At 38.7% G+C, this 16,383-nt stretch overlaps 1 long non-coding RNA gene across 1 annotated transcript; it reads right to left on the reverse strand.

Annotated features, from left to right (window-relative positions):
• Positions 1 to 261: 261 nt before the first annotated feature.
• Positions 262 to 13,268, reverse strand: LOC137210761 (uncharacterized). The gene is made up of 3 exons (XR_010936705.1): positions 13,198 to 13,268; positions 1,017 to 1,084; positions 262 to 365 (listed from the first exon to the last, which is right to left on the reverse strand). It is a non-coding gene; the product is annotated as an uncharacterized lncRNA (long non-coding RNA).
• Positions 13,269 to 16,383: the final 3,115 nt, after the last annotated feature.

The following is a 16,383-nucleotide window of genomic DNA, read 5'->3' on the forward strand; positions in this document are numbered from 1 at the left end:
TTTATTCATTCATCTGTCTATGGACACTTAGGTTGCTTCCACTACCAAAAGTTCTTTACCTTTTAAGTTCACTGTTACAAACTGCTCCAGGCGAAGGGCCAGGCACTTGCATTGTGATCCATTCTCTCTGAATTCAGTTAAACAATTCTGAGTCAGTGCAAAGACTGAAAAGAAAAAATCCTGAAATTTATTTGTATTTATTTTTTAATTTCTATTCCTTCCCACCCCTCACCCACAACCCCCAAACCATTAAGTGAAGGCAGAAAGGTAAACGGTCTGCAAATCAATATGACAGGTAGAGGTGTTGATTTACTAGTTCTTGCTCTGTCCTGGGAGAACACATTCCCTGCTCTTTCAGGCCAGTCCTGCCAAGGAAGAAGCAGAGAAAATGCTGCAGTTGGCATGAAATGGCACAGGGGGGCTATTTCTAAATCCTGACAAGTTGAATCACTACCAAGAAAATAACACTTACTGAATTTATAGAACTCATAATTCATTGCAAGGCTAAATTGGCAGCACATGCAAGCATATCTCAATTCTTCCCTGATACCCATCAGACCAGCTATAGTTGAGGTTGTTACATTACCCAAGTTGAGTAACCTGTCCCTCAGGTTGGTACATTACCCAAGAGGTAAATATCCTAAGACACAATATCGGCCAAAAAGCCCCCAGATTTTTGTAATAGGCAGCAACACAACACCTTTCTGACCTGATTTGTAAAAATAACTATACACACATATTTCTTTCTTCCTTTTAAGTATAGGAAGGAGAAGGTAAAAGCCATTACATGAGATCCAGGCGGAAAATCGAATTCAGGTCCTGGGTTCATGACTGGCTGGGTACAGGGCTCGATATCACCTTCACCTATCACTCTGGCTAGCAGTTGCTGAGCAAGACTGAACTTACACAACTGTATGTGCATGTTGGGCTGCACCATACAGGCCAGCTTTAAGACTGAAGAAAGAGCCCAGAATCAGTGAGAGACATCAGTGGTTTAATGGACAGGGAGATCTTACATCTGAAGCAAGGCCCTGGAGCGACACCCCACCACGTGCAGGGCAGCACATTGTAGCATTCTTCACTCCTGGAGGGGAAGGCGAGATTGCCAGTTATAGGGTGAATTGACAACAAGTTGCCTCATTGGCTACCAGGGAAACCAGTAGAGGGACACACCCCTCACCACCCCTTTGATAAACATAGTGGAGAGTTTTGATCTAAAGCTAGAATAATCACTAGCTGGGGCCTGGGTCAAGTATGTAGGAAGGTCAGTCATGTGAGTAGGGTGTAGGTGAGGCAGGCACTGGCAGAGCAGGGTGATGTACAGAGAGAAAGAGAACAGCCATCTTGAGTGGCCTGACCATACAATTAGGCATGTACTTCTCTGAAGAAAGGGTTGAAGATCTAAACATGGAGTTGTTAGAGAGGAGCAGAATTAAATGACTAATAAAACTAGAGAAATGTTAAAGACTAACTAGACTTTCCCCTGTGTGATTTTACCAGATGATCTTTTTGTCACTTTAGTCAAAAGCAAAAGCAAGAATGGGCAATTAACAGAGTTTCTGGTAGGTCTCCAAGGTGGGAGGGATTAAATTGGGAAAGGGGTTATGCACTCCCAGGAAGCTATGCAATGGAGACTGGGAAGTTTAGTGTATGTTAGTCAAGAATCCAATAATATGAGCTCATGTTTTCTCCTAATTCTTTGTGTTATGGACACTGAGTAAAGCATGCCAATCTTTTCTAAAAACGCATGCTGTTGGCAGCAAGGAGAAATGAGAGCACAGCTGATTTATCAAGAATCTTTCACAACTATCATATAATTCAATTAAACAAGTATAGGCTAGCATAGACAATTTTTTAAAAAATATAAATTCTAATCCCTGATCTCCATGATCATGCACTTAAAAGAACCCAGAATGTGTATTCTACTGTGGTATTTCAGTTCTGTATATCAGACATTTATAATGTAATACAATCAGCTCATGGTTAAATGGTTAAGTTTGCTTTTATAACTCATAAACCAAATTAGAACTGATCATGGGTCAATAAATGAACTGATTTATGCTTATTAATGTGTTTTGTTCACTGTTGTTTGCATAGAACCTAGGACAGTTCCTGATACATATAGTAGACACTATAAATATTTCTTAATAAATGAATGAGTGAAATTCCATTAAACACTTTTACGTACATTAGCCCATTGGATCCTGTAAAATGTGTATCATAATACCTGTTTTACACATGTGGAAACATAGGCTTAGAGGGGTTCTTTTATTGTCTCAAGAAATTCCATCAAGTAAAAGTTGGGAATATGAAGACAAGACTTCTAGATTCTAAATCTGTGAACTTTCTAACATATACTAACTTGTTAGTAATACTAGGCTGTTTGCTTTTCACTTTATAATCATGTCCAAGCTAAGTGTCTTCCTAAGTCACAGATTCCCATATGTTAAATAGCAATGGTTCAACGCTCATATACTACAAATGAAATGACAGAGAATCTAAATGTTTGAGTACTGTAGACCAGGTTGTTAGCTCCAGAGTTTGGGTCTTTTTCACTAAATCATACTACCTTGTGAGTAATATGAAGCCTGTGGTTTGATGAGTATAAGTCAAAAGTAAATTCAATTTTTTGGAATATGTTCAGACCTGGCTTTGTTAATGGTGGTGGATGAACTGATTATTTGAACACCTCACACTTTCAAAAACTCATGCTCTTTCCATCACTCCAACCTGCCACCCTTGGGGAGTAACCTTCCCTCATGTATAGTCACAGGATGGTTGCAGCATAACTATTACATGAATGTCACAAGAATGTCCAGTGAGTATGAGATTATACCTTATTCTGTGCCTCTCTTAAAGAATAAAGAAACTTTTCCCTAAAGACCCCAGGAGGACTTTTAATAAATTATAGTCAAAATTATGTCATATAAAGCAATCAATGGAAAGGAGAATGGGCTTCTCAGATGTGACTAAGATTTATTCCCAGTGGGCACTAACTGAGACAATATAGGAAGCTTGCTTAGCACTGTCCCTTAGCACAAAATGTCAGCATGCAGGAAATATAAAGCATTACCCCTATTGGTCAAGAAACAAGCGTAGGAGCATATTGTGTAGAATTTTGAAGATGACCACCAGAAGAAATAAAACTGAACTTAATAAAATATGGTTTCCTCTGTGAATTGCAAATGGGGTAGAAGAGGAAGTGGGAGAATGACAGTTGCCTTTCAATTTTTGTTCACCTGTGCTGTTGAAACTGTCTTACTAAGCCCAGTTATTAGTTTTATCATATTTAACCCATTATCTTTTTACATTTAAGTACTACTGGAAATATCAGAGCCATTAACTTTAAACTTAGATGTATTGTTTTATTGCTGAATCCCCTATGTTTGCCATATTCAAAGATGTTTTTATCATTTATTCAGTCAACATATTTATTAAGCACTTCTGGTGTCCTAAGCAAAAGTTGAGACTATACCTTCTCAAATGGGCCTCTTGTTGTACTGTGGTGTCCATAAAGGGTGGTTGTTTAATAAACAATTACAATTTTTGGTGGAGAAAATAGAAAGATTAGTTCCATTATACCATTGTAACACTGTTTTTTAAAAGATTGACTACAAACGTTATGAAATAATCTATAAGCATAAGTGATGTGGAAGATCCATATTTACCTACATATGTCAATTTGGTCTTTTTGTGGCAAAAATTAAAAAAAATATGAGACTTGGTACAATAATAAAAGAATTAACCTCCACAAATGTCTTCCTTATAATAGAAATTTTCTTAAAAATACACATAACTTTATACATGGATAAACTGTCTCAGATTCATCTAAGCATTTTAGTGCAGTGCAATATTAAACAGCACCAGCCCCAAAGTCAGATAGATCTGTGTTCTCATCCTCATACTCTTGGCTTTTCCACTGTGTTTGCATGGTTTTGAGTATGGGGTTAAATTCTCTAAACCTCTTCTCCTCATCTTTATAAAGGGAATCCTAATAATCCCTTCCAAATTAGGGTTATTGTGGGGATGAGATGGGATAATAAATAATTTTGTACTGAGTCTGACACTGCTGAGTTGTCACTAAATATTAAGTGTTATTACTAGTGTAGGCATTTCCTAGGGAGTAAATGATATCTAGAGTGTTGTTATTTCATGTGTATTTTAGAATGCATGTCCTCATAGGAATAAAGTTCCACCAGTAGTTAATTTTTTGGGGTAGTCCTTAATACCTGTTGCTCTAAAAAATTCACGAAAAGATCATATTGGAACATGTGCCTTAGTTCTTGATCCTGAAAGCTGCCTTGTTTAGGGAAAAGAAGAAGGAGGAAGAGGGTGAGTAGGAAGGGGAGAAGACTGGGGAAAAGGAAAAGATTTTTCAGTTCCTTCTTGGGTGCATTATTAATTTGGGAGAACAGTTTGAAAGAGGTGAAACTTACTTTGCTATCTTTATACACCCCCTTTTCATGAAGGCTCACAAGACAAACTTTTCGGGTCTGCAGAATGCACATTCTCTAAAAGAATTAAGATTTTCCACAGTAATTCCGTAACAGTAGTAGAAACATCAGGGAGTGATAAAATAGGGAAATAAGAAGGTCTGTTATTTTATTCTTTGCTGTATTTCTCTCTAACTTGAGGGTTGCTTTCATGTGGGATGTTCTTACATTGGAGACTTTCTGTACCCAAATTTATAAAGTTGTTTGCATGCTGTGTATTTCTGTGTGTTCTCATATTTCAAAAGAATTTCAAGGCCCTTGGAAGAAAGGTATACTGAAGTCATTTCTATCATTACAAGTTAAAATAAAACTATCTCAAATATGCCTAAAATATATTCGCTTAGGTAGATGGTCAATTTTTTTTATAAAAATTTCATGTGGAGTTTTTCCTCTATTAATCTACTGGCACACAAAGGAAGAAAGCCTGTGACTTACAAATTGAATGCGGATAAGAGTTCATGCAAATGAGAATAGAAATCGCAGACCTGCAGAGTAGCCCTCCACATTTGGAAAAATGCGGTCCTGAAATGTCCAGAAAGTGAATTTCTCCATATTGAAACCTTTGGGTTTCATTCTAGTTTCTGGGTTGAGTGCGTATTTTGCAGGGATGGAAAAAAGAGCCATAAAGAAAACAGATTACTGCTAAATTCATCATGTCAATTAATTGATCATTACCCCATCTACTTCCTAATGTCCTTCCTCTTCTTCCCCAGATGGAGACCTTGGGAGTAATGTCCTTCAAGGAGACTGCAAACTATTCCCAGGGAAGCTTTGCTAAGACCTTTCAGCTTAATTAGGATGGAGATTATTTCTTGTCCCAGCTCTGTCTTCTTCTTCCTGACCCTTGGTCCCCTTCTGCTATCTTTCCAGAGATCAAGAGAGACTTTTGTCTTTCTCCTAGAGGGTACCCATCTTTACTCCATATATTGCCAGGAGAGGGGCAGGATATAATACTCACGTAGCTGAAATTTACCAAAGAACTGCTCATTTAGAAACAGAAAGAGGAACAAGGCATATTCTGCAAGTGGGCATTGAAGCTCAGAGTCTTTCTCTTCCCTCTGAATACCATCCATTTGACCATAGGAAATGTTCCACAAATGCAGGGTTGGTGTAATGCATGCCTGAAACTACACTCTTGATTTATAAATCCCATAACACAAAACGCTGTACACAAGGTCATGAAGCAAAAATCCTACGTGGACACATAAAATACTCTGACTTTATTTATTTAAAGAATTAACCTCTCTCTCATAGACAGCTGGAATTTCTATCAGTTCTACTTAACTAAGGTATTTGGTATGTAATTGCCACATTGCCCCACTCAAATAAGAGACACTATCAATTCACTCCATAGCCTCCAGTTGTTTCTGTCACAAAATAGGACCCGTGGCTGCTTTTGCTTCCTTTTAACAAGTATTTGTTAATTTTTATAATTTGCAGAGTTTAAAGAACAGCAGTTTTGTTTGTGTAAATCACAAGATTTAATTAGAGAAGAGGGATCCAAATGATGCAAATAAAAGTCTGTGCATAATAAAATATTAATTGCCTTTAAAAATACAATAGTGCTCCAGGATTCTATTACACTCTGGCAGAAAGTGCTGCAAGCTACAGAGCCCAATGAGACAGCTCGGCTGCACTCATGGCAGCCTTGGAAATCTGTTTGTGACCCTGAAAGTCTGGAGGAACGACTGCCTTTGTTGCATCACTGTTGAGGGTGCCTAAAGTCTTGTTGTAGTTTGGATGTGGGGCATGTACCATGTACTCATGGAACAACCTTCTCATCTTTCTACTTTGTATCTTTGCCTACAAACCTCTGAAGTCTGGAGTACTGTGAAGAATTTAAACTCTTAGGGTTTTTGGCTAAGTAAGAATTCATTGGGGGTAAAGAACATGAAAGAGAAAGAGATGCAGAATCACAGTTGTTGTTTTGGCCCTGCCATTAAAAGGCTGTATCACTCACAGTCCCTGTGACCTTGGGTACATAGGGCCTCATGGGGCCTCTGATTCTTCCTCTGTAGGCTGAAGCAAGGGAAGAGCTCAAGGTCCATTTGATTTCTAATCATTTTAGTATTCTAGTTAGTATCTTTTTTCAAATCCATTCTCTTTTTTTGGAGAAGGTCAGTGCAGAACAAAACTAAATGTATTATTTGTAATAAACTGTATTTTCTTAACATAGTATACAACTAATATGTGTAAACGCTATAGTAGTACCTTGTAATTTTGCATTGTGTTTTATACTTTCAAAGATCTATTTTATGTATATTATTTATTTGATTATAATGATTGTTCTAAGAATCCCATAGGATCAAATAATATCCTGTATGAAAGGAATTTGTAAAGTTTAATGCTGTACAAGTATTTTAAGTATTGCTATTAGAATAAACAGATTTAATCTTCATAAAATACGTAAGTACAGAGGATCTTAGGTTAAAACTTGAAATCCATGCTAACATTCCTATGTTACATCATAAGTTTATTTTAACTTATACCATCTGAGGAAGTGCTACATTTATAGGGTGACCAATGGGGCCTTGCAATAAATGTCTTCTCATTTTAGCATGCGTGTGTGTGTGTGTGTGTGTGTGTGTGTGTGTGTGTGTGTGTGTGGTGGAGGACTGGGGGTCCATTTGACCCTACACTGCTTTGCTTGCCCTCCTCAAAGTGAAGCCAATCAATACATCCACAGGCTCCACTGCATCCTCCCACTCTAAGCATCCAGGCAGAATCCACTCTGGGAAGAGACCTACCGGAAGTCAAAGCAAAGGAAACTGACACCAGTTACATGTCCTTCTGTTTTCAAGATAAACTGAGGAGAACAAGAAACATGGAAGAGAAATACTGAATAAATAAACAGAAATATTTATTCCATAGGAAAAATATCATTCATAGCCCCAGACAGTTTTTAGAGGTTTCTTACTTATGTTCACAGAGACATTTAAGAAGTCACCAGTCTATAAAAAAGGATCAAAGAACATGAAAGAGCCCTTAAGAGATTAAAAATATGAAAGATGAAATTAAAATAAACCAATAGAACTAGAAAATATTAATAGTAACTATTCATATAGCACTTGACATATGCAGGCCCTGTTTTATGTTCTTTACATTCATTAACTTATATAATCCTCACAGCAACATGAAGATGGATGTACTATTATCCCCTTTTATAGATGAGAAACTTGAGGTGGACAATGGTGAAGTAACTGACACATGTTTCCTAGCCAGTAAGTGGCAGAACTGAGATACAGTTCCAAGTAATCTGCCTCCAAAGACCTGGACGTTATGCATTTAACTCTATTTCTTCCCAACAGACAGAAAATATAAAGATGAATTTAATAAGATTCCAGAGGAAGAGAGAAACAAAGTCATCTACAGTTTAATGAAATAGAGAGGCACCAGACTTCTTTTCAACTACACTATAGAAAGCAATAAGACACTTATATTCTGAGACCAAATTATTTCCAATGCAGATTTTACATCAGACCAAGCAATTAACCACATGTGAGGACAGAACAAAGTCCTTTTTATGACATTCAAGGACTGGAAGAATTGTTCTCTCCAAAACCTCTATCAGAAAGTATCTGGAGGTATGCACCATCAAAGTGAAGAAGTAAAACCAAAAAGAAGTGAGGCATAGGCTCAAGGAAACATCTGACAACTTAGGAAAAGAAAGAGAAAGAAAGAAAGAAACAAAGAAAGAAACAAAGAAAGAAACAAAGAAAGGAAGGAAGGAAGGAAGAAAGAAAGAAAGAAAGAAAGAAAGAAAGAAAGAAAGAAAGAAAGAAAGAAAGAAAGAAAGAAAGAAAGAAAGAAAGAAAGAAAGAATGAAAGAAAGAAAGAAAGAAAGAAAGAAAGAAAGAAAGAAAGAAAGAAAGAAAGAAAGAAAGAAAGAAAGAAAGGAGAGAGAGAAAGGAAGGAAGGAAGGAAGGAAGAAAGAAAGAAAAAGAGAGAAACGAAAAAAGAGAAAGAAAGAAAGAAAGGAATTCCCAGGATGCTACCATGCAGCAGCCTATGAGATAAATTAGTTCCAATACGAGGAGGAAGTAAGAGTCTCTGGAGAGTGATGTTCAGGAAAAATTCTAAAAACTGAGAAACAAGTGGAGTCATTCTGGAAAAAGTGAAAATATGATGAAGGTATAAAAAGCTATAAAGTCAAATCATTTTAGCAGTCATCAGAAGAGCAGAAATGGGTTCAACTTGTTTGAAATATAGAGTAAACTGAAAAGAGGCATAATTCTGAGAAATCGAAGGAGTATAAGAAAAGAGAATCCATTCGCTATTGATGTTCAGAACAGTCCCTTTAGAATATCCCTCAGGAGTGATGTAATCAGGCCCACTAATCCTAGCACCACTGCTTCTGCCAGCACTAGACGATACATATGCAGTTACAGCCATGTGTACACTGATTCTTAAATTTAGAGTCAATCTGTATTCACAGAAGACTTCAATGTGGTTACAGTTTAGATTGTAAATCTGACCTGCATTGATAGCATAAATGTTATCATGTAGCTCAGAGAGGGTGGAATAAAAAAGAGGATTAGGAAAAGTTGACGAAAATGAGAAAGTTCTAATACACTTATCTGACAAAGTGGAGAATCAAGGGACATTTTTTCAGAGTTATTGAAACTAGAAGCTGGGGTTTAAAAGGTAACGAATAGGAGAATTTAAAATAAAACTAATAATTATCAATCATGAAGGAAAGAGGAAGAGAAGAGTACAAGTAAGTTTTCATGTATCATAAGAGCAAGTAAATATATACTTTCCAGCATGGAGTTTACAGAGGTAAGCGCTATAAGAACCCAAAATTGTCCTTTAAAAGAGCAGAGGTAGTCAAACTAGAAGTGGCAAGGGAGATAGTTGGGACCATTAGTTTTCACCATAAGCTTCTGTACTCTTTGTTACCCTGCCCATTTTGATAAAAATAAAACTTTAAAGTATGATAATATTTTTCAGATGGTAAGATATGCTTATTCTAATTTTCTAGTTTTCTAAATCTAAGGACACTTCAATGTGTCAATTTGTTATCAAGGTTAAAGAAGGGGCAGTGTGTTTGCATCAATACAACCCAGAGGATCCTATCCCTTTGAGAATTGGTTTCTGGATCTCATGGATCAATTCTTAAGATGGTACGTGATGATGGGGAAAATGTTTCTCTATGGTTTGGGTCAGTATGTATCAGTATTGTAATTTCTGAATAATCATGATACATATGGCCCATGCATAGTAAAATAAATAAAAAGGCAAGTTTTTATCTTCCAAACAATCACCAGATATTAAAAAAAAAAAAAGGCTAGGGCTTCCCTGGTGGCGCAGTGGTTGAGAGTCCGCCTGCCGATGCAGGGGACACGGGTTCGTGCCCCGGTCCGGGAGGATCCCACGTGCCGTGGAGCGGCTGGGCCCGTGAGCCATGGCCACTGGGCCTGTGCGTCCGGAGCCTGTGCTCCGCAATGAAGACTGAAAGTTACAGGAGAAGGCATTTACTTCTTTTAGTTTTGAGTGTGTGTTAACATGAGATGCAAATATGGTGAAGTAAAAGGACTCTAGAAAGAGTTGGAAGATATGACTAATTACACTCTGATGTTAGCCAAGGCACTCTACCATTTTTGTCATTCAGTTTTCTCATCCACATAATAAAGGAAAAGCAGAAGAAAAGAAAGAGGGTAGAAAAGAAGGAGGGAGGGAAGGAGGAAGGGTAGAAAGAAGGAAGGAAGAAGAAGGAGGAACTTAATTAGATTCGCTCTAAATTCCTATTATTCTGAGTGAGAAAGATGATTTATTTTGAGCTGAGATGACAGTGTAGTTGTAGAGATAGGTGGGGAGATTTGAGCCTGAGAGGAGAGATGTATGTTTTAGTCATGAAGCTTCAGGGAATAGGGAGTCCCTGAAGACTCAAGAAGTAGGTGGTAGGATTAAATGTTACTAATTACCGGCAAGAGAAACGAAGCGGAAAATGCTTGAATGCACTGGGAATTTATTAATGCATCAAAACGATATTAGGCTATATTCAAAGTAGTTTGCTGGAAGCATTCGTGGTTCTAAAAAACATATAAAATACACACCAAGATTTAAAGACATTTACACCTAGACAAGGAGGTCTGCACGTTTAACATACAAGAAATCTTGTAGGTCTGCACACTGGCTGCACATTTAAACATACAAGAAATCAAATACATCTGCCAAATATGGTGTAGACAATATGTGGTTTTGGATTTCAGGAGAAAGACCACTTTCATACGCTGTAACGAGAAACGGTTTTATAGGGCATCAGGAGCTAGAGATGGGGTTTAAGGTAAGCTGAGAAAAATAAGTTCTGCGATGTGGTAAAAGAAAAATTAGTGGAGTAGAGTTAATGAAGATTCATCCCAACTTGGATTTCCCATGAGGCTTACTGAGAGTCTATTGAGACTTCATTGTAACTCAACCTCTAACTCAAAGAGGCTGCCTGAAACACTAAACTTGAGTGGGAGGGTAACGGCCTTAATATGATCTTTCAGGGAAAGATGAGTCCCTTTGTTTAACTGAGAAGTAGTATTAGATTTTGCCACTGAAGACTTTTTTCAGACTTATAACTTATTGTATGGAGTCCAGAGTAGTTGTGTTTTCTCAATCTATAAGGCTCTTGATCTCTGGCTCTCCATTGCTATTAACTCATTCTTAAATGGCTTGTTACAACTTGGCAAGAACTGCAAACGCTCTGGCTCTTTCCCACATTTCTCCTAGAGCTGCTGGCACAACAGGTAATGTCTGCTTTCAAGTTAATCATAGACAGCAATTTTACCAGGTATTTTTATTGTACAACCAGGATCTGTAGTTTTCCAGTCTCAGAGATCAGTTTTAGCACCACCTGCTAAAATGACCACATGGTCATTCCTAACTATGAGGACTTAGAGAAGTAAAGTCTAGCTGTGTGCCCAGAAAGGAGGGAAAATCCATTTAATGATCCAGCTAGCACTATCTGGCACAAATGGAGACAGTGCTGTGATAGATTGACAATACTTGCCATGGATGAAGTGTTGGTGCAGAACTATTTGTGTCGTGTATTTTCTACCTTTGTCATCATCAGTGCAATTAGAGACAATGGTTAGCCAATATTCTTAACTCTTTATAAACGGTTCTTATATATATATATATATATATATATATATATATATATATATATATATATATATATATTCCTCTCAATAGATTAGTCCCCACCTTTTCTTAATAATCCTCCTTAATAAAACTTTCCAAATAAATTTTGGCTCAAAATTACAGTTTAAAAGTTAAAACAGGCACTAGAGAATCTTTTAGAAAGAGCTCAACTTTAGAATATCCCTCACTTTAAAAATCTGCTGTCTGGGGCTTCCCTGGTGGCACAGTGGTTGAGAGTCCGCCTGCCGATGCAGGGGACATGGGTTCGTGCCCTGGTCCAGGAAGATCCCACATGCCGCGGAGCGGCTGGGCCCGTGGGCCATGGCCACTGAGCCTGCGCGTCTGGAGCCTGTGCTCTGCAACGGGAGAGGCCACGGCAGTGAGAGGCCCGCGTAACGCAAAAAATAAAAAAATCTGCTGTCTGTTCTCTAATTCCACAGTTCCCAAATATTTCAGAAGCAATATAATCTTCAGTTTATTTCAAATTCCTAGGCTTTCCCTAGGGCACTTTCTCTACAGGGCATGAGTAACTAGGAACTTTGGTCTGATGTTATCCACTTGGTTAAAGCTCACGGAGAGGAGAAATTGCCCGTGTAGAAACTGCGGTGCCAATCCTTGCCGTTGAACGTAAAATAACTCGGGCCTCCAGGGTTAATGGTAACATGAGAATCACTTGAGGCTCAGGTAAGAAAATTGTAATTAAAAAGGAAATAGAGTTTGAGATATCGCTGAACTTTATTATATAAAAGTACAGTGTAGCATTTGCTTCTTAACCTTGAAGCCAAGTCTCTGAAGGTGCTGGGGTTTTTTGATACCTAGAAAATACCTTGATGAGGGAAGAAGGGGTGGAGGGGGGTTAAGTAGACCACTGCCAGAGTTCTGCCCTGAATTTTATCAAATAATTAAAGCCTGCTTGCCACCTATTTCAAGTTTATCTCCTTTTGTTTCATCTGAGCTCAATTTTCCTCTCATCAGCTCCTAAACAAGGAGTTTTGGCCTCAGTTCCTTCACCATGGAGCCGTCATGCTTCCCTTAACCCCTCCTGAATTCTCCCCCAGTCCTCTAATTTAGGAGTTTAGCCAAGTAGGCAGTGTCTTTAGTTTTGGTCCTGTTTTATTTTTATAACCCAAATTGCACGGCCTAGCAGTGTTTTCTTATTCCTTCTCTGTGACAGACTGAAATAAACATACCACCATCTGATAAAGGTCAGTTTTGAAACACAGCTGCCTGTTGTGCTTGCGGATCAGGCCACAGTGCACCCCAAACCTTTCCTGACTACTAAGAAAATTTAAAATCCAATTAAAACCCTTCGCCTCCTCTTTAAATCCTGAAGCGTTCAGGGACCCAGCCTCCTCAGAAAGAGCCAACTGAAGTCATCTTCCCCTTCCTCCTTTCAATCACCATTTACTCTCAGCAGTTGTTTATTTCTAGGATTAAATTGAAAAGACCTCAACGAAGTCATTTTGGAAGTGAAAACCCAAGAGCGCAGACCTCTCACTTCCCACTTATCCCCCTGTCTTGCTATAATCATTCACAACATGACACACAAAACATCCTGCCTCAGCAAACTCACCAGCTTGGAATCCTAAGTCTGCCAGTGCCTGGTTTTCTCCCAGTTGCATTCACACGGTTTAAATGGAGTCGAGCCCAGGAGAAATTGATTTCCCCCAGTTGCATTATACTTACATGTTTCTCTGATCACATAGCAACGCCGAGTGCCTAGCAATAGGACAGTTTGAATCAACACCGTAGAGCTCTGTCTGGGATGTGTGCAATCGGGGAAGGTAGGGACCATCACTGCATCTGCTTATTAGTCCCTTTGACAAGAGAGACCCAGGGCGCTTGGTAGCATGCACCTGCTACAGGGGCTCAGATACGCAGGAGTGATGTGGCCTCACCAGAGGACTAAATTGCAGCAGTGGTTTGCATCTCTCTTTGTCAAACTTCTGTTCCTCTTGATACCTCAGCTATGCCACGGACTCACTGGGCCAGAACCAGTCGTCTTTGTGTTTGTGCACATGGGGTTAAGGGACTAAAAAACAGGGAGGAGTATTTACCCTTTAGGAAGTCAAGTCTTACAAGGCTGAACAGCATATGACTGCTAATGGGGGGTTTCCTTTCACTCAGGTGATCTGGGAGCTAGAACATCACACATGTGGTTCACATCTTCAGCCCTGGATCCATGATGGCATCTGTCCTTTCCATGCTATTGTTTGATGGCTAAGCTACAGAGCAATCCCTTTGCAGACAGTTTACATGGAGGGAAATTTTGCAAAGCACTGAAAGGAGTTTCAAGTCCTCTCAAAGTCCACAGGGTTCAGTGAAAATAGAATCTAATCAACCTGTAAAAATTGAAATCCCACATCTATCGCATGACTTGATTTGATTTGAGGTAGCTTCTTTTTGATCCCCAAGCAATAAAATGAATTGACTGTCTCTTCAGGAACGTTATCTGCATCTGCATCTGCTTTTCTCAGCTTCCGTCTCTTCATTCTTGGCCTTCTTCTTTCAGACATCTGGCTCTGAAAACGTCCTAACTGCTCCTTGGCCCTGGTATAATTCATCTTTCCTGTGGTGACCGTGGCTTTTCCACTAACTAAAAGCAAAAGGAAAGGTGTCCCTATTGCTTGTCTCCTATTTATGTTTGGTATTTCTCTACCCATCCTTTTCCGTATTCTCCTTTCCTTGAGTTTCATGATTTCCCCCCTGATTCCCAGGTTTTACGAGGAGTTGGTGAAGAGTCATTTCTTAATCAATCAAATTTGAATCAGAGCAATTTCAGAATTTTGTATGGTGTTTGGGGAAAAGTCCCCTGAGCTCAGAACGTGGAGGGAAGTTTATGTTTAAGTAAATCTTCTTCCATTAAGATAGGGATACCTGTATTGTGGAAAATGAACAGTGGTTGGTTGATTAAGGGAAATAATCACAGCCACATGGATTTTATCTCGGAAGAGTGTTTTGAAGAAGGGAGTTACATTATATAGTAAGAAGTCCCCTAGGGTGGAGGGGTGGCATATATCATGATTCAGATGTGGAAGTAGCTATTAAAGATGCTTTAGGAGGAATAGATGGGCTTTTTTCTTTATGATAGTCACTTCATTTTTTGATGCAAAAAAATAATTTTAATGCCTGTGTACATTACACTAACCCAACATGGTGATAATTTGTAAAACTTGTTGATTCCTATTAATTATATCAGCTTCTGTATCATTAGACATGTTCTCCCAAAGACCTTGTGCTACACCAGTACCCAAAGCATATATGTAGTGTAATGTATTACATGTTCCTTTATGTATTTTTAAAAATTAATTAATTTATTTATTGGATGCATTGAGTCTTCATTGCTGTGCATGGGCTTTCTCTTGTGTCGAGCAAGGGCTACTCTGTTGCGGTGCATGGGCTTCTCATTGCGGTGGCTTCTCTTCCTGCGGAGCACGGACTCTAGGCATGCGGGCTTCAGTAGTTGTGGCACGAGGGCTCAGTAGTTGTGGCACACGCGCTAGTTGCCCTGCAGCATGTGAGATCTCCCCGGACCCGGGCTCGAACCCATGTCCGCTGCATTGGCAGGCGATTCTTAACCACTGCACCACCAGGGAAGTCCCTCCTTTATGTATTAATACAAATATCCCCTTATTCAGAGAACCTCTAAGGCCATACATAATACAATAGTTCATTGTAGAGATAAAAAGAGAACATTTTTTTTTAATCAGTCAAGAATGGAGGAATACAACATAGAACTCATCAGAATTTTACTAAGTCCAGACTCCTTTACTCTAAAAAACTGCATGGGGATGTTAGGGAATATAATTTAAAGTCACTTTCCAGAGACCATACCTGCAGCAAGGGTGCCTTCTAGCAACAGACCAGCACACAGGTTCAATTATGAATGAGGAGAACATCAGTGAACTGGCCCGGCTTCTCCTCTGCGTCCTGCCATCCTCTCCTATCTGTACCCTGCCAATGCTCCCCATGCTTTCTGCTGCTCAACTTCTGAGCACTAATGAGATCACAGCCTAAGGTGGGAGAGCTGTGTTTCAGTTTGATCCACTCACTCAGCCACAGAGGAAGTATAGGCATGGAGTGCTTTGCCCAATTCCAAAGCATTTCTGGAGGAGAAAGTTGTTGAAGCCAGCAGACTTGACTTGTTTGATCTTCAGTTTCTATCTGCCTTGAAACTAAGCCTTGCTTTTATTCTTTCTCCTTTTTCTCTTTTTCTTTGTCATTGTTGTTGTTTTTCATAACCAGCAGTGGTAAGTATAAAGGTAATAGTTAAAACTGGTCTGTGTTTGTGTGTGGAAGTTGAGTGTCTTGGGTTTTGGGTGTGTATGTGCCTGGCATTACATTAATAAAGAGTTCCCATTTTAGGATTCTAAAATCTAAAGATTACTCCTTTGAACATTTTTCAATTATTTTTCTGATTTCGTGCTCACATGTCTTAACATACTTCATCTCTCCTGTAATATGAGGAGAGATAATAAGAGGCAATTTCCATGTTGCTTATCTCTGCTTTAATTATAACATATTGCATGGGAGACATTATTTTCAAATGATTTCATTTTTTCTCAGTCCTGTTTCTAATCCCACAGCAAATATTTGCTAAAATGGTGTAAGCCATCTGTAGTTTATAAAACACCTTTAAGCTACTGTTTTAAAGTTTCATACCTTTTATTGTTTTCCTATTTATTTCCTGCTGATATCAACATATACCCTGCCAAAACCAATCTTTGGTGGATACTAACATATTCATATTGAACATTTG

Source organism: Pseudorca crassidens, chromosome 2, assembly GCF_039906515.1.
Source record: "Pseudorca crassidens isolate mPseCra1 chromosome 2, mPseCra1.hap1, whole genome shotgun sequence".
Classification (NCBI taxonomy): domain Eukaryota; kingdom Metazoa; phylum Chordata; class Mammalia; order Artiodactyla; family Delphinidae; genus Pseudorca; species Pseudorca crassidens.